The sequence below is a fragment of the Saimiri boliviensis genome, chromosome 1, assembly GCF_048565385.1.
Source record: "Saimiri boliviensis isolate mSaiBol1 chromosome 1, mSaiBol1.pri, whole genome shotgun sequence".
In the NCBI taxonomy this organism is placed as follows: Eukaryota; Metazoa; Chordata; class Mammalia; order Primates; family Cebidae; genus Saimiri; species Saimiri boliviensis.
In genome coordinates, this window is record NC_133449.1 from 51676038 (window position 1) to 51695892 (window position 19855).

General features: G+C 41.0%; 1 long non-coding RNA gene and 1 pseudogene across 1 annotated transcript in view; one reads left to right on the forward strand and one right to left on the reverse strand.

The window, feature by feature from the left end:
- The window catches only part of LOC141584233 (uncharacterized), a 40812-nt gene that overhangs the window by 10969 nt on the left and 9988 nt on the right, over positions 1-19855 (forward strand). The gene's annotated exons all lie outside the window — the stretch shown is intronic.
- Positions 5522-6805, reverse strand: LOC101046495 (large ribosomal subunit protein uL4 pseudogene; annotated as a pseudogene).

Genomic DNA, 19855 nt, shown 5'->3' on the forward strand with positions numbered 1-19855 from the left:
ATATAAATAAAAATCAAACCCAATTAAATGCTATTTGCAGGAGAGACAGTGTACATTTAACTACATATATAGGATGAAAGTAAAGGAATGGCAAAAGTATGCCAAACAAACACTTATTATAAGAAAACTGGAGTGGCTATATTAATATCAGACAAAATAGATTTCAAGTTAAGGAATATGGGCTGGACTCAGTGGCCCAGGCCTATAATCCCAGCACTTTGGGAGGCCAAGGCAGGCTGATCATGAGGTCAGGAGATTGAGATCATCTTGGCCAACATGGTGAAACCCCATCTCTACTAAAAGTACAAAAAATTAGCTGAGTGTCATGGCGCAGGCCTGTAATCCCATCTACTCGGGAGGCGGAAGCAGGAGAATCCCTTGAACTTTAGAGGCAGAGATTACAGTGAGCTGAGATTGTGCCACTGCACTCCAGCCTGGCGACAGAGAGAGTTTGTCTCAAAAAAAAAAAAAGAAGAAGAAGAAGAAGAAGAAGAAGAAGAAAAAAGCAATATGAACAGAAATAAAGAGATTGGAATCCCAGCACTTTGAGAGGCTGAGGCAGATAGATCACCTGAGGTCAGGAGTTCAAGACCAGCCTGGCCAAAATGACCTCATCTCTACTAAAAATACAAAAATTAGCCAGGCATGGTGGCAGATGCTTATAATCCCAGCTACTCGGGAGGCTGAAGCAGGAGAATCCCCAGAGGTGGAGACTGTGGTGAACCAAGATCACGACAGTGCACTCTAGCCTGGGCAACAGAGTGAGACGCTATCTCAAAATAAATAAATAAACAAACAAACAGACAGACAGACAGACATATTCTGAGTGTAGCGGTGAGTTTAAAGCTAAAAAAAAAGAGGGACATTTTAATGATAAAAGAGTCAATTCATCAATAAGACATAATCTTACACATATGTATACATATAGTAATAAAGTTGCAAGTATATAAAGCAAAACCTACAGAACTAAAGGGAAAAATAGACAAACCCACAATCATGCTCGAACAGTTTAATACCCTTCTCTCAGTAATTGATAGAACAGACAAAAGTTAGTAAAGACACAAGAGATTTCAGCAACACTGTTGAACAACTTGATTTTATTGATGTTTATAAAATACTACCTAAAAAAAAGGATACACATTCTTTTAATGTGAAAATAATCTTCACAAAGGAAGCTTTGCACACGTTCATTTTTGGAAGAATGAAACACTGGAAACTGGAGAATGGATAAATAAACTGGCATTTTTTGACAGTAAAAACACAGAGCAGCTAAAATACATCAGAGCTCATTTTTTCCTCATGAGTTAATATGGATAAATGTCAAAAATATGATAATGAACAAAGGAAGCAAGTTACAGAATAATATGGTAGCATATCAATTTTTTTTTCTTTTGGACGGAGTTTCGCTCTTGTTACCCAGGCTGGAGTGCAATGGTGCGATCTCGTCTCACTGCAACCTCCGCCTCCTGGGTTCAGGCAATTCTCCTGCCTCAGCCTCCTGAGTAGCTGGGATTACAGGCACGCACCACCATGCCCAGCTAATTTTTTGTATTTTTTAGTAGAGACAGGGTTTCACCATGTTGACCAGGATGGTCTTGATCTCTTGACCTCGTGATCCACCTGCCTTGGTCTCCCAAAGTGCTGGGATTACAGGTGTGAGCCACTGCGCCCGGCCCCATTTTTCTTATACATACATATGTATATAATTATTTTTTTTTTTGAGATGGAGTTTCACTCTTGTTACCCAGGCTGGAGTGCAATGGTGCGATCTTGGCTCACCACAACCTCCGCCTCCTGGGTTCAGGCAATTCTCCTGCCTCAGCTTCCTGAGTAGCTGGGATTACAGGCACGCGCCACCATGCCCAGCTGATTTTTTGTATTTTTAGTAGAGACGGGGTTTCACCATGTTGACCAGGCTGGTCTCGATCTCTTGACCTCGTGATCCACCCAGGTCGGCCTCCCAAAGTGCTGGGATTACAGGCGTGAGCCACCACGCCCGGCCCCTTTTCTTATATATTTTTTATGTTTATAGCTTTAGGGGGATAAATGCAGGTTTGTTACATGGATATATTGCATAGTGGTGAAGTCTGGGCTTTTAGTGTAACCATCACCCAAGTAGCATAAATTGCATCCATTTAGAAACCGTTTGTACAAATATTTTAGAACAATATCCATAAAAATGAAAAACTCTATGTAAACCAAATGTCCAAATATTGGGAAAAGTTTAAGTAAAGTATGGTGAGATAACATAATAGAACTGGGTATAACCTTTTAAAATTATCTTACAACTTATTCAATCCATGAAAAATTATTTAAAAATAATGTTGATTCCAAATCAGAAGCAAATATCAGATACCAAATTCTTTCAGTTATCTATTATTATGTACAAACTATCTAAAAGTTAGTGACTTAAAGCAAGCACTGTTTTATTTGTCCACAATTCTGTGGGTCAGCAATTTGGGCTGGGCTCCGCTAAGTAGTTTTTTGGTTGGCTTGTTCTGGGTTTACTGTTGTGACTATGATCATCTGGTAGCTCAACTCAGGTTGGATGGTGTAAAAAGGCCCTGCTCACATGTCTGGTGTTTGAAAGTGGGCCTTTTTGTCTCCACATGGTCTGCCATAGCAAGGAGGCTATTCCAAGCTCCTTCACATGACGATGGCAATACTGCAGGAGGGCAAGAGCAGAAACTACAATCTGCTGGGCAAAGCTGTTCATAAGGCCAGCAGAGATTCAAGAGGAGACGCAATCAACTTCACCTCTAGGTCACATTGCAAAGGGGGATAAGAACAGAAATGGGAGGAATATGTGGTCGTTAAACAATCTACACACCAATGATTCACAGCCAGTCTCAAAGTGAACATGTACATTCTGTATGTTTACACTGATAAGGATTGGAGAAACATCCAAAAAGCTGTAGCAGATTGTTTTATAGGTATGAATTTTTTTCCCTCATAAAATTGTCTGTTTAAAAAAGCCCTAAGGGAAAAAATCTTGCATACCTAAATATATTTATGTGACCACATTAAATGGGACACAGAAGAATATTTTATGTACAAGCAGTGCTCATAAAAGATACCAGATGAGCAAGTCCAGAGCCTCAGATTCTATATTTAACAACAAAGCAGGCAATGGCAAGGACCAGATCGGCTTTCTTGGAAGCTTTGCACAAAGATTTTCTGAAAGATTTTTCACGGTTTATTATAAAAGAAAATGCTACATGCCTGCTTATAAGCAAAGGGTTTTTTTTTTTTTAATTCTCCTAGACTTCTAGTAGCATTACCCTATGCCACCAAAACAGCTCTCTCCACACTACATTATTTTAGATTTCCTCCACTCAGTGAACATTTGTCCTCACATTCTTATTTCTAAAAAACTTTGTACTTCACATCTGAACTCACTGAATGCTCGTCATTGTATTTCTTTTACCATTTGATTTCATTTCTTCTTCCCTAGATGCCTAGGACTTGTCTTAGATGTAAGGATGTACAGCTGCTGAAACCTAGCGTGGCTAAAACTGAATTCCTTTCCTCCCACAAGCTGTGGCTGCTCTCCACCTGCCTCTTTTAATAGTGCCCTCATCATTCTAGGCACATCCAGGGGCAAAACTCTGGAACTTTGTTCCTTCCTTCTCACTTTTTTGCTGCCATGGGCTGAATCAACTCCTGGAAAGTCTCTCTGGTTGCTTCCATTCCAATCCCCAAAAGGGCCCCTTGTCTGATTATAGCTGTCTGTCTGTCTGTCTGTCTGTCTGTCTGTCTGTCTCTCTCTCTCTCTCTGGTTCTTTCTCATGCCTCATAGTGCCACCCGTATTATCTTTACAAAGCAGACCTGTCCAGATTACCTGATGAGGAAATTAAGTGTCATGTGTCTTCTAGGTTGTAGACAGAAAGGGAACTCTGCCTCCTTTGCCATCCTTGGCAGCCAAGGCTCTGTATGCTAATAGGTTGGGTAACAAGTCTGAGCTCTGGGAAAGACAAGAGGAGAGGCTGAGGGTTGAGGCTGAGGTGCATCTAGGGAATGGTGTCATGTCCTGCTGCCCAAAATGTGATCCGCAGACCAGCAGCACCAGCAGCACCTGGCAGTTTGTAGAAATGCAGAATCTCAGGTGCCACCCCAGACCTACTGAATCAGAATCTGCATTTTAACAAGATCTGTATGTGATTGGTGCACACTGAAGTCTGGGAAGCATTGTAAGGGATACCTCTTGTACATCACTTTCAACACTTTAAATCGTGTTGGCCTTACCTCTGACTCCAGCAGCGTCCAGCTCACTTACACATCTATGCATCGCCTTGCACTCTTTCCCTCATCTGCTGCCCCTATCTCTCACTCTCTCTTCTGGGTCAACTTCTCAAATAAACTATTGCACTTAAGTCCTTGTTTCAGGTTCTCCTTCCAGGGAAACTCAGCCTTAGATGATTAAAAAAATTGAGGAGGGCCTGAGGAAGCAGGGCACCAGTGCTCTGGAGGTGGCAGAATCACAGCTGGTGGTGACAAGGTAACAGTTCAGGGCCTACGGAATGAGCACCAGGTTTGGGGAAAATACAGCTGAGACTCCTAGACCTCAGTTTGGCAAAGAAGTGTGTCCCACCCTAGGTTACCTGCCTTCAAGGCAGGGCCAGCTTCATGGTCCTATAATCTGTGCTGCCACGCAGGCCCCTGTGCTCCGAAAGGCCTTATGTTTGGTTTAATGCTTGGTTGTTGCCATTTTGAAATTCTCAGTAATTTTTGAACAAGGGGCTCTGTGTTTTCATTGTGCACTGAGCCCTGCAAATTATGTAGCTGGCCCTGATCCAAGGGTAGGAAGAAACAGCAAAGTTCAGATCACAGGCTGAAAGATTCCTCTTTAGGACACCCGTAAGCTCTCAGCACTCACATGATTCTAACTGAGTTGAGGAGTTAGGAAGAATGCCTCCTCACCACTGCCATATCCAGTGAGACTGGAATTTTTTGCCAACTCTGGCAAATGGGGGCTGAAGCAAATTTGATTTGATTTTGGAACATAAAGGAATGTAACATTTCTTGCACTTCAATATTACAGAACAAATTCTGAAGCTTTCCATAAAGATTTTATCATGTCCGTATTGTGTTTAAAATTCACAGTGGCTCTTCATTACCAATACACTGAACTATAAACCTCATAGAAAAGCGTTCAAGGCTCTGCTGATCTAACAAGACCCTAGTCCTGCTGTCCACTCAATCTTCTCTTGGACCCCTCTAGTTCTAGTAGCAAATCTTCCCTCCACCTCTGTCCTTATCCACCTGGAATCCATACCATTTCAAACAGTCAACCACCAATAAGAGGTTTTTTTTGTGAGTATTCAGGAATTTTAAAAATTTATACAAGTAAATAATATGCACTTTGTTTTTCCTTTCTTACATATTTGGTAGAATACTATACCCATTTTATTCTATTCTGTTCTTTTTTTTTTTTTCTCTCTCTCTCTCTGCCTGTTTGATCAGGTCTTTATTCAAAAGAAGCTGTCCAAAATGATTTGACCTTTATGGAATAATCAGAGTTTATGCAGCAGGCTTCTTTTCCTCTGTAGTGGGTTTCTTTTCTGTTGGCTTCTTTTCAAGGGCTGGTTTCTTGGTAGCTGCTGCCTTTTTTCCTACTGGAGGCTTCTTCTGCTTCTTAACGCCAACAGCAGGCTTCTTTCCTTTCTTACCTACTACAACAGGCTTCTTGCCTGCAACTCCCTTCTCATCTGATTTGGCTTCTAGTGCTGCTGCTGCCGTGGCCGCCTTATCTACCCGGAGCTTGTGATTCCTGTCCTGGTGAAGAATGGTGTTCTGGTGCATGGTCTTTGCGTATGGGTTTAGCTTCAACATGATTCTCAGGTTTTTCAGTGAGTTCTTCTTTAGGACTCTGCGATGAATCTTCTTGCATGGTGCTCGAAGGGCTCTTTGGATCTCTGGGCTTTTCAAGATTCTGCTGAGATCTGTATTGATCATCTTGTGCATGGGGAGATTGTAGTTACTCTTGAGGGAAGCAGCTTTACGCCAAGTGCCATACAATTCATCTAACTTCTGGAAAGCACTTTCGGTCCAAATGCAGAAATGTCCCACATGCCCACCAGGAGCAAGCTTCAAAATGTTCAGTTTGCTTACATTAAGTAGAGTAATTCCAGGGATGTTTCTGAAGGCCTTGATGATACCATTATCCTCATCGTAGATGATGCAGGGACCTCTGCTCTGGATACGGCGACAGTTTCTCATTTTGCCCTTGCCAGCTCTCATTCGCTGAGAGGCATACACTTTTTTGATATCATTCCAGGCTTTAAGTTTCTTAAGAAGCGAAACAGCCTCCTTGGTCTTCCTGTAGCCTTCAACTTTATCTTCCACTACCAAAGGAAGTTCAAGAACTTCCTCAATACGATGACCTTTTGACATGACTAGAGCTGGTAAGGCTGAAGCAGCCAGGGCAGAACAGATGGCATATTGTTTTTGGGTTGTGTTCACTCTACGATGCCAATGGCACCAGGTTTTGGTTGGTGCAAACATTTGGTCTCCACAACACATATTTCCAAAAGCACCCTGGCCAGAACCGTGAGTCCCACCACCTCGAACTCTAGGAATTTGAGCCACAGCTCTGCCAGTACCCCAAGACTCAGCACTAGTCTGATAACCTGCTAATTCACTGACAGCATAGGGCTGTCTGTTGTTTTTGCGCAAGTTGGTGTGAACAAAGTTCACAATATCTGGTCGAATAGGAGCCTTGAATACAGCAGGCAAAGTGACATTTTTGCCAGATGACTCCCCCTTTTCGGAGTACACCGATATCAGTGGGCGAGCACACGACATGGTGGAGAGAGGAGACAGCCACTATTCTATTCTGTTCTTCATGCATTCTCTTATGCTGTCCTTGATCTGGAATATTTTTCTATTCCATCTCCACCATTAATTCAAGCAGGCTTCAATACCCATTGCAAATACCTCTTCCTGAAGCATTCCTAAATCCCACTATGTAGTTTTTTTTTTTGTTGTTGTTGTTGTTGTTTTGCTTTGTTTGGTTTTTTGAGACAGATTTTTGCTGTTATTGCCCAGGCTGGAGTGCAATGGTGCGATCTCGGCTCACCACAACCTCTGCCTCCCAAGTTCAAGTGTTTCTCCTGCCTCAACCTCCTGAGTAGCTGGGATTATAGGCATGGGCCACCACAGCTGACTAATTTTTTTGTATTTTTTAGTAGAGATGGGGTTTCTCCATGTTGGTCAGGCTGGTGTGGAACTCCCAACCTCAGGTGATCCGCCCACCTCAGCCTCCCAAAGTTCTGGGATTACAGGCGTGTGCCACCGCAACCAGCCTGTGGGCTAGGCATGGTAGCTCACACCTTAATCCCAGCATTTTGGGGGACCAATGCAGGAGGATCACTTAAGCACAGGAGTTTGAGGTTATGGTGAGCTATGACTGTACCCCCGCACTCCAGCCTGGGTAACAGGGTGAGACTGGCCTAAAAAAACAAAAAAACTTTCCTGGGATATTAAACAGAATCTTTGTAATTAGCTATTCAATATCTCAGAAACCATCTTGCTTCTCTTTTGACATAACAAAATACAGAGCCCATATATTAGAGAGAATCATATGAAACTGCTATTATTTGACAGTTTTGACCTGAAAAAATCATTTCATATGGATAATCTAATAGATTTCAATTTAACTAAGGCCCTTCCCTGACCTCTTTAGTCTTCTATAGAATTCTTCCTTTTCTCATAGAGAATTTTATTATTTAATGATCTATATTTCATTATTCCAACACCTCTCACCATTTAATATTAACTTAGTCTGAATCTAAGGCTTTCTAGGCTTTTAATTATCTTTCATTTCTACATTATATATAGCTCTTTCTCAAGAATGATGGCCATTCTTTTACTATTTCCACCACCCTTATCATTAGAACAACTTGTACACATTCTTGTCAACTTTATCACCCAGTGCTTTGATAAACGAAACATGAAGTCACTCAGACATTGCAGCTGGTGTTGCTTCCAACTATGTTTTTCCTACTCTACTTGCTAGTTTGGGATAAGGTTATAATAATAGCAGTTGGAATATCACACAGATCATGTTCTCTAATCGATCAATCACCTCATAACTAATTCATGCTCTGAACACTTGTGCTGAAGGCCTTCTGCAGATGAACTTTCCCTGTGCAGCAGGCAGCATGCCGTCAAACTGTTCTGGGCCCATAGCCAAAAATTTCAGCAACTGAAACAAAAGACTAGTTCAGTTAGAAAATATTTGGCTAAGGATTCTGGTTGTCCTGGCTGTGGCCATATGTCCATCCCTGGACCAGACACTGTGGCCAGATGGACGGAATATTATTCACTTGACCTGGACCTTGTCCATTCCTTTTTTTTTTTTTTTTTTTTTGAGACAGAGTCTTACTCTGTCACCCAGGCTAGAGTGCAATGGTGTGATCTTGGCTCACTGCAGCCTCCGCCTCCCAGATTCAAGTGATTCTCATGCCTCAAACTCCCAAATAGCTGGGATTACAGGCATGCGCCGCCATGCCCAACTAATTTTTGTATTTTTAGTAGAGACCGGTTTTACCAAGTTGGCCAGGCTATTCTTGAACTCCTGACCTTATATGATCCACCTGCCTCTGCCTCCTAAAGTGCCAGCATTACAGGCGTGAGCCACATGCTCCCAGCCCCTTGCTCATTCCTATAACCAAGTACCAGGTTGCTAACAGAAGAAGCTGGAAAGGCAAAGGCATCCTGACAAACAAGAACAGAACACTAATTACTATTTCTACATTGAATTGAAACAGATTTCCCTACCTGCATCTTCACCCACTGTGCTTTGTTTACCTTTCATATTAGATAAATACTTGTTACCTACTTGTTATATAAAACAAGTTAATCCCTTTCCCATAAGGAAACTTCAAATATGTTAACACAACATATATAGCTTCCCTTCTCCAGCCAGTGACCCCACTTCCTAACAACATTCTGGAAAATAAGGATACGGAGAGTACTTACTTATAGGATGGTTGGGAATTTTAGATAAGTGAATACATGGCTGTAAGGAATATGGCTGCAGTGCAGCCAGGCAGGCATAGGCAGAGGCAAACATCCTGCGTGACTCAGTGGGACAGGAGCACAGGCACACAATTTCATGCCTTATGCAATCACAGCTAAGTAGCCATAACGTGGGAAAGCTCATCACCTGGCTCTGAGCCACTGTTTTCTGTGAGGTGTACAAATGCAGCACCGAGAGCGGGGTTAAATAATGCCATGTGAGAGTGGTGTTAAATAATGCCATGTCCCATCTACCTGATGTCCCTCTGTGAGAGCGGGTTAAATAATGCCATGTCCCGTCTACCTGATGTCTGTCAAGTGTTCTTCCAGCTCCCTGCCCGCCCCCCCACTTCCACCCACTCCTTTTGGGCTTCAGTTGGGGCTCAAACCTGACAATGGCTATCGCAAATAAAGCTGCTATGCACATTCATATACAAATGTTTGTTTGGAAATATGCTTTATTTTCTCTTTGAAAAATACCAAGGAGGGGAATGGCTGGGTCACACAGTAAGGATATGTTTAACTTTTTTTTTTTTAACCTGTCAATTGGCTTTTCCAAAGTGGACATCATTTTATATTTCCACCAGCAGTGTGTGAAAGTTCCAACACTAGGAATGGTGATTTTTTTTTTTTATCTTAGCCATTCTAGTGAGTATGTAATCATATCTCTTTATGATTTTAATTTGTATTTTCCTAATGGGTAACGATGTTGAAAACCTTATTATATGTTTATTTACCAACTACCTATCTTCTTTAACTAAGGGTCTAATAAAATATTTTTTTAACTTTTGCATGGGTTATTGGTTTGCTTATTACTGAGTTTTGAAAACTTTTATACATTCTGGATCCACAACTTTTTATTTATTTATTTTTGAGACGGAGTCTCACTCTGTCGCCCAGGCTGGAGTGTAGTGTACATCTCGGCTCACTGCAACCTCCACAACCTCCACGTCCCAGGTTCAAGTGATTCTCATGCCTCAGCCTCTCAAGTAGCTAGGACTACCGGAGTGCACAACCACACCTGGCTAGTTTTTGTATTTTTAGTAGAGATGGAATTTCACCACGTTGGCCAGGCTGGTCTCGAACTCCTGACCTCAAGTTATTCACCCGCCTTAGTCTCCCAAAGTGCTAGGATTACAGGCATAAGCCAGTGTGCCTGGCCCAGAAACATGATTTTAAAATATTTTCTCTCAGTCTGTGGCTTCTCTTTTCATTCTCTCAACAGTGTCTTCCAAAGAGTAGAAGTGTTTAAGTCCAATTTATTAATTTTTTTAAATGAATTGCACTTTTGATAATATACCTAAGAAATATTTATATAAACCAAGATCACAAAGATTATTTACTTTGTTTTTTTTTGGAAAATTTTACAGTTTTAGATCTAAGTCTATTGTGAGTAAATTTTTATATATGGTACAGGTATGTATTGAAGTTGTTTTGTTTTGTTTTTGCATGTGGATATCTCCAGTTGTTCTAGAACCATTCAATGGCAAGACTATCCTTTCTCCACTAAATTGCCTGTACCTTTATAAAAAATCAATTGTCCATATATGCCTGGGTTTCTTGCTTGTATCTCTATTCCGTTTTGCTAATCTTTTACTGATTTTGTGCCAGTACTACACTGTCCTCATTACTATAGTTTTATAATAATTTTTGAAATAAGGTAGTCTTAGTTCTCCAACTTTGTTCTACTTTTTCAAATGTTTTAACTATTTCAGGTCCTTTGTATTTCCATATGAATTTTAGAATCAGCTTGTCAATCTTTATCATTAAAAAGCTTGCTGGGATTATTGTTAAGATTCCATTAAACCTATAAACCAATTTTAGGAGAAACAATATCTTAACAATATTGAGTCTTCTGACCCATCGACACAGTATATCTTCCTATTTTTAAATTTTAAAAATTTGTCTCAGTAATGTTTGATAGTATTCAGTGCACTGGTCTTTCATATCTTTTGTCAGATTTTTTTTTTTTTTTTTTTTTTTTGAGACAGAGTTTCGCTCTTGTTACCCAGGCTGGAGTGCAATGGCACGATCTCGGCTCACCGCAACCTCCGCCTCCTGGGTTCAGGCAATTCTCCTGCCTCAGCCTCCTGAGTAGCTGGGATTACAGGCACGTGCCACCATGCCCAGCTAATTTTTTGTATTTTTAGTAGAGACGGGGTTTCACCATGTTGACCAGGATGGTCTCGATCTCTCGACCTCGTGATCCACCCGCCTCGGCCTCCCAAAGTGCTGGGATTACAGGCTTGAGCCACCGCGCCCGGCCTCTTTTGTCAGATTTATCTCTATTTGACTCTTTAAAATATTATTGTAAATGGTAGCTTGTATTCAATTTCCCTTTGTTTACTCCAGGATATATCAGATTTTTAAAAATACTGATCTTGTGTCTTATGACCTAACTAAGCTTACTTTTTCTAAACCCACAATGGAATTGGATTCCCTATGTAGACTAGGATGTCATCTCAAATAAAGACAATTTTACTTTTTTGCAACCAATCTGGATGCCATTTATTTGTTTTACTTGCTTATTGCACTGGCTAGAACCACTGGCATAGTGAGGAATAGAGTGGAAAGCAGTCTTTTACTATTAAGTGTGATGATAGCTGTAGGTTTTCTGGATGCCCTTTAGCTGGTTATGGAAATTCCCTCCTATTTCTCCTTTGCTGAGAGTTTTTATCACAAATACTTCTCCTGCATCTATTGAGATGATCATATGTTTTTTCTTTATTAGTTTTTATTATGACAAATAACATTGACTAATTTTCAAATGTTACATCAACCTGCATCCCTGGCATAAACCCCATTTGCTAACAATGCATTACCTTTTTTTTTTTTTTTTAAGAGTCTCACTCCAGAGTGGAGTGCAGTGGCACGATAATAGCCACTTTGAACTCCTGGGCTCAAGCAATCCTTCTGCCTCAAACTCCCAAGTAGCTGGGACTAGAGGCGCATACCCCTATGCCCAGCTTATTTTTTATGCTTTGTAAAGACCAGGTCTTGCTATGTTTCCCAAGCTGGTCTCAGACTCCTGGCCTGAAGAGAGCCTCAGCCTCTAAATATTACCCTTTTTATTTATTGTTGGATTTGATTTGCTAAGATTTCGTTTAGAATTTTTTGTGTGTCTGTTCACAAAGGATATTGTTCTGTAGTTTTCTTCTCCTGTAAAGTCTTTTTCTGGTTTGATATCAGGGATGAGTTTGCATAATCCCCAAGTTATTTATTTCTTATATATTTGGTAATTCACCAATGAAGTTATCTGGGTCTAGAGTCTTCATTTTGGGAAGGCTTTTCACTACAAATTTAATTTTAATAATTAGCTATTATTATTTTTGAGACAGAGTCTCACTCCATTGCCCAGGCTAGAGTGCAGTGGTGCAATCTCAACTCATTGCAGCTTTGACCTCCTGGGCTTAACTGATCCTTCCACCTCAGTCTCCCAAGCAGCTGGGACCACAGGTGGATGCCACCACACCTAGCTAGCTAATGTTTTTTTTTCTGTATTTTTTTTTTTTTTTGGTAGAGATGGGGCTCTTAATATGCTGCCCAGGCTGGTCTTTAACTCCTAAGCTCAAGTGATCGTCCCACCTCAGTCTCGTCAAGTGCTGGGGTTATAGGTGTGAGCCACACCTGGGCCAAATTCAATTTTTAAAATAGAGGTATTTGCATCATTTATTTCTTCTTGGGTAAACTTTGATAGTTTGTGTCACTCAAGGAATTTGACTATTTCTTCTGAGTTGTTGACTTTATTGGCACAAAGATGTTTATAGTCTTATTAATTTTTAATATCTGTAGAATATGTATTGATGTCACTTCTTGCTCTATGCTATGGTTGTCATACATTTTACTAATACACATGGTATAAATCCCATAATGCAATTTTATCATTTCATTATTTTCATTTAAAAAGTTGTCTTTTAAAGAGATCTAAATTATAATAAAAAGTTATATATTTACTGTATAATGTCTCTAATGTACTCCCTTCCTTTGCATAGATCTGTATTTCTTTTCTTTTTCTTTTTTTTTTTTTAAAGGAGGCCACTGTGGCCGCCAATGCAGTCATTTGGTGCTTCTATTTATTGACTCTTTAAACTTCATCATCCAAAGAGAGTTAATACGTGGCTGTTTGGTAGCAAGAGAAACATAATCTAAGACTGCAATGACCCACCCACCCCAAAGAAAACCAAAATCGAACAGAATAGATCTATATTTCTATCTTGTATTATTTTCCTCTGCTTGAAGTATTTTCTTTAACATTTCTTGCAATGCAGGTTGGTTCATGATAAATTCTTTCATCTTTCGTATGTCTGGAAAAGTAGTTATCTTTTTTTCTTTAGTTTTTAAAAATTGAAATATAATTCACATACTATAAAATTTACCATTTTTAAAGTGTATAATTCAGTGGTTTTTAGTATGTTCACAAGGCTGCACAACTATCATCACTATCTAACTCCAGGATATTTATTTCCCACTAAACTGTATACTGATTGACAGCCACAGCCCATTCTCCCCTCCCCACAGATCCTGTCACACTAATCTGTTTTCTATCTCTAAATCCTTCGTGTTTGAAAAATACTTTTGCTGGGTAACGAATTCTAGGTTGGCAGTTCTTTCCTTATAGTTCTTTAAAGATTTTTTTTTAAAAAACACCGTCATCTCATCTTATTTTCAATAAGAAATCTGCTGTTATTCTTATAAATGTTTCTCTGTAATGTGTCTTTTCCCTGTAGCTGCTTTAAAAATGTTTTCTTTATCAATATTTTTTGAGCAATTTGATTATGATGTGTCCTAGTGTAGTTTTATCATATTTCATTTTGGGGGTGACTGAGCATCTTGGATCTGTGGGTTTATGGTTTTCATCAAATATAAGAAAATTTTGGCCATTGTATCTTCAAATTTTTTCAGCTTTCTAGTTTCTTTCCCACCTCCTTTGGGGATGCCAATTATATGTACATTAGGCTTGAAGTTGTCCCACAGCTTACTAAAGCTGTTTTTCTTTTCTTTTCTTTTCTTTTCTCTTCTCTTAAATAAATTCACTTTTCCCTCTGTATTCTAGTGGATAGTTTTTATTGCTAGGTTTTCAGTTCACTAGTCTTTTTTTTCCCCAGCAATATCTAATCTGCCATTAATAGCATCCAGTGTATTTTTAATCTCATACATTATAGTTTTCATCTTTATAAATTCAATTTGGGTGGTTTTATATCTTCATGTCTCTAGTTAACTTTGAACATATAGAAAGCAGTTATAATAACTGCTGTAATTGACTGCTGATTCTAACAGTTGTGTCAGTTCTGATTCATTTCTGATTGATTGATTTCTTAAAATCCTTATTTGAGACATACTTTCCTGCTTCTCTCCATTTCTGGCAATCTTTGCTTGGATGCCAGACATTGTAAATTTCACCTTCTTGGGAGGTGAATATTTTTTATTTCTTTTTTTTTTAAATTCACCTGGGTACAGGTGGGCTAAGGCCGAAAAGGGTGTTAGCCGATATTTTTGATTTCTATAAATATTCTTGAGCTTTGTGCTGTCATGCAGCTAAGTTACTTGGCAATGGTTTAATACTTTGGACCTTGCTATCCTGATTTGTTAGCACTGGACCAGTGCTCAGTTCATAGCTAATTATTCCCCTATTGAGACAACATCCTTCCCTGTATGTGAGCCAATGCTCTGTAAATCATAAACTTTTTCAGTCTGGCTGGTGGTAAGAGGGACTACTCCCAGCCCTGTATGAATGCCAGTCACTGTTACCTATAAGCCTTTCAAGTGGTTCCTTACCTGGCCTTGGGCAGTTCCTTCATATGCATGTGCTGATCGATACTCAGCTAAATACTTTAGAAGAACCCTTTGAAAATTTCTGGAGTAGTGTCTCTGTGAAATTCTCTTCTCTGGTACTCTGTCTGGCAAACTCTAGCCCCCTTTGTCTTTACATATCATATTCTGAGCCTCATTTTCTCACTTTAAGGAGACTGCTAGTCCCTGCATCAGCTCCACCTCCCTATGTCACAGTCTTCAAATTTTCTCCACACAGCAATCTAGGACAAGCATAGTGCAAGGAATAGCCAACATGCACACAATTGGTAAAGTAGATGTTTAAGGACATATAAGTGGTTCTGAGGTATGAGCTCTGTGAGTACTCACTGAGCAAATTCATGATACCTGGCAACCCTGTGTAATTGTTGGTGTCTGTTATTCATTTTTTTTAATCACCAGTGATTATTTCTAGTTTAGGCATTCTAAATCCTCCACTAAACCAGCCATTTCTATGATCATGTATAATATCATTCTGAGTTACTTGTCCAAACTAGGATGGGGATTCAGAAAAAGAATTGTTAGCACGGGCTGAGGCAGCTGCTGGTGTCTCAATGGATAACTCTGGCTTTTGGCTGCTCTTAAAGGAAGAAGAATATATTCCTCCAGAAGTTGTCTCCTAGTAGGTAATATCATTATCTGAGATGCCAGAGGCATGAGAAGCAGCAAGAGAGGGACCTGAGTAACTTCGGGGAGAAGAGAGGGAGAAAGAAAAAAAAAAAAAGCTGCAAATTTAAAAATGGTTCCGATATGGACAAATGGAGAGCAAAGAAAAGGTATTCCAAGGAAATTGTTTGGAGACCTGCTAAAGTGTGAATGGAAAGGTGAGGTTACATGTGGGAGACATTTCCAAGGAAAGCTCTGTGGAATGGAGTGTTGTGTCTGATATGGCCTATGAAGGAGAATGAAATGGCAATGGTGATTCTGACCTTCAGAATTTTGTCCACACCTGGGGAAGTCTTTGAGGTAGTGCTCCATGACTATCCAGATCGAGACACCATGGACCGCCTGCGGTAGCTGAACAAAGAGTAGGCCTAGCATGGATGGTGCCATTCAACTTACAAAGAGCTGGCAAACAAACCTACACCTTAAAATAATTCCAAACATCAGACTTATACCCCAATTGAGGATTTTCCCCCACATGAGTCATCTCAGAGAAGCATGCACATGTAATCTTTAAATTGTTTGAATTAAATCTGTTTGTATTAAATTTGAAGAAAAAAATGTCCCCAACATTTTTGTCATTGGCTTCATCAGTAACAATTTTCTATGTGGAGCATCTTTTGTTTCTTCTCTCTTTTATTTGCTTCTAGTAGAATAATTGAAAACATAAATGTCCAGCTGAAAGCTGGAGGAATAGAGTAAGGATATTCTATATTGTGATAAAGATATCTTATGATATAATATGACAAACAATGGCTGTAAGTGGAATTCATACAATGCTTGCTGTGAACTGATCAGTCCCCAACACACTTTCCATGGATTATTAGTTGACACTTGCAGCAACCTTGTGAAAGAGTTGCAAATATTTCCAGTATTACAGGTGGTGACTGAGATACAGAGAGATAAAATAATCTCTGTTTCACTGAAAGCAAAGCCCAAGACAAAGGCTTCTGGATGAGTAGTTCAATTGGGAAAATGATCCCCGGGGCAAGAGTGAGGGACAGAGGGAGTTAATGGAAAGGAAAGAAAACCAACACAAAGATATCTATTGAGTTGACCAGTACTGTTGAAGTCTGGTTGCTTGATCCCACTGGGTCTTCTGAGAATTATCCATCTGAAGAAGACAGAAGACACATTTATTCATCAGCCCCTGCCCCACTGGTCAGTTTGCTACACAGCATGTTAAGTGCCATACTTCCAATCTGCACATGAGTGAAAGCTGAGTGGATTCCTGTAGACATATCACAAGTCATGCCAGAGAAACTCCAGAGCAGAAATTGAGAAGCCTTTGGCTTAGATGCTCTCAGGCTATACCACCTAGGCTTGCATGGAACTGGTCACCAGATCAGTGGCCAAAATAAGAAGTGAGGCGAAGAGCTTTTGAAGTGCACAGGAGGTATCCTGCTTAAGGTCATACCACTAAACGTGGTGGAATGTGGCAGAGCTGAGATATGAACTCAAAGCACTGTGGGAGCTCTTGTCAGGAACATGACCTTCTTATTATGGTTCAGTATCACAGTTGCTGTGGAAACTGGGGATAGGAGGGGACATGTGAGTAAGTGGGCACTAGTGCTGTGACTTTAATCATCTTGTGATCTACTACAACTGTACTACATCTTGCAGCCCCTGCTAGGCATTACATCTTGAGTTGTCAAAGAAGCAGGATCTGCGAAGCTCTTGCAGAGCTGCTGCAGAGCCCACAGCCTCCTCAGAGAGGGTCAAATACTTGCATCTGCAAAGCCACCTGAGGTGAGGGGTTGGTAATAAGCACCAAGGTAGTGTGGGTGCCTCTACCATGATGCCCCTCACTCACAGTTAGGCTGCCCCCATGTGATCCTTTTCATATCTAGGAGGCTTCTAAATAAGTCCAAGTTCCCATGTTTTTTCCACTTCAATTGTCCATGGACCAGTACATGGTTTTTATCTCCTCCCCTATCTCCTTCATATTTGTCTCCTGTCTTCTATTTTGCTTTAAGTATTTTTACTTTATTTATTTACATAATTTTTGTGGCACCATGGGCTTTGAACTCAGACAAACCTTGGTTTGAATGACTCTACCACCTGCTAGCTCTGTGGCTCTGGCAAGTTACTTTCCTGATCCAAAAAATAAAAGCAGACCTTGTGCTAAAACCTGAAAACAGCTCCAGGCCTTGTTGGCTGTCACAGTTCTTATCAAAGCACAGATTATGCTCGGTTCATAGGATTTGGCTCTTCTGAACACCAGGAAATTTCTGAAGCAAATAATTCAGAAACATTACTCCCTTTCATGTATTCAGCAAGTACCTGGCCAGGTATTGTTCTAGGTATTGGGGATAGAGCAGTGAACTAGCCAGGCCACTGCCCTACACTTTAGCAGTTTACATTCCAGTTGTGGGATGTCAGATAATACACAGTAAAGGAAGTAATTAAAGACGGTAATAAGTGCTATGAAAGAAAGAAAACAGGGCCCCATATTAGGAAGTAACTTGGGGAAGAAGCAAGACAGGGAGAAAGTTACTTTAGGTAGGGTGATTAGGAAAGGCTGTTGAGAAGGTGATGCTTGAGCTGAATGGTGAAGGATGAGAGTGAGCCAGCCATGTATGTTAGTTACCTATTGCTGCATAGCAACTTATCCCTCAATGTAGCAGCTTTAAATTACACGTGTTTATTATCTCATGGCTTCTGTGGGTCAGTGATCAGGGCATGGCTTGCCTGGGTGTCTCTGGCTCAGGGTTTCTTTCTCATGAGGTTAAAGTCCAGGTATTAGCTTGGTCTCCAGTCAGCCCAAGGCTGTCCTGGAGGAGACTGGGCCACCAATTGCACCCACATGGCTACTGGCAGGCTCTGGGTTCTCACTGGCTGTCGGCCAGAAAACTCAGTTCCTTGTCATGTGGGCCTGTCCATTCAGCAGCTTACAATTGGCAGGAGATGCTTCCCTCAGAGCAAGTCAGTAGAGGGAGAGAGAAAGGGCAGCCTGCATGGGAGCCGCCTTCTTTTAATAACCCATCATCTTCACTGCATTCTGTTCACTATAAGTGAATCACTAAATCCAACCTGTACTCAAGGGGTGGGGATTCTACAAAGCTGTGAATACCAGGAGGCAGGGGTGAGAGGGGCCATCTTAGAAACTGCCTGTCCTGGGCCGGGCGCGGTGGCTCACGCCTGTAATCCCAGCACTTTGGGAGGCCGAGGCAGGTGGATCACAAGGTCAAGAGATCGAGACCATTCTGGTCAACAAAGTGAAACCCCGTCTCTACTAAAAATACAAAAAATCAGCTGGGCATCGTGGTGCATGCCTGTAATCCCAGCTACTCAGGAGGCTGAGGGAGGAGAATTGCCTGAAACCAGGAGGAGGAGGTTGCGGTGAGCCGAGATTGCGCCATTGCACTCCAGCCTGGGTAACAAGAGCAAAACTCCGTCTCAAAAAAAAAAAAAAAAGAAAGAAAAGAAAAAAGAAACCGCCTATCCTACAATGGATGCAATGTGCTGGCAAAGAGTGTTCAGGGCAGAGGGAAGGTCTAGAGCAAAGGCCCTGGGGCGGGAAGGGGAGGCCCTGGGGCGGGAAGGGGAGACCCCGGTCGTCTTTGAGGAAGTGAGCAGAGGCTGATGGATGTAGAATGTACTGAATAAAGTAGGGGGAAAGAAAGATAGGAAATAAGATTGTTTGAAGGCAAACCATTCGGAGCCCAAAAAGAAATTTTGATTATCCTAAGTGCAGTGGGAACCAGTGAAGGGTTTTAAGCAAGGGAGTTAGAAAAGAAGTTTACTTGGCTGATGATACCACAGGCTGTTTAGAAAGCATGATGCTGGCATCTGGTGGCTTCTGGGGAGGCCTCAGGAAACTTACAGACGTGGCAGAAGGCAAAGAAGGAGCAGATAGTCACAATACTGGAGCAGGAACAAGGGCTGGGGAGGTGGTACACACTTTTAAACAACCAGGTCTTACAGAACTCACTCAGTATTGCGAGGACAGCATCAAGGGGATGGAGCTAAACCATTCATTAGAAATCTCCCCCATGATCCAATCACCTCCCACCGGACCCCACCTCCAACACTGGGGATTACAATTGAACATGAGGTTTGGGTGGGGATGCAGATTCAAACCATATCAGTTTTTTTTAAGAGATGAAATGCTCTGGAATTAGATAATGGTAGTGATTACCTAACTTTGTGAACATACTAATAACCACTGAATTGTATACTTTATTTTATTTTATTTTTTGAGATGGAGTTTTTTCTTTTGTTGCCCAGGCTGGAGTGCAATGGTGTGATCGCAGCTCACTGCAACCTCTGCCTCCCAGGTTCATGTGATTCTCCTGCCTTAGCCTCACAAGTGGCTGGGATTATAGGCATCCACCACCATGCCTGGCTAACTTTTTTGTA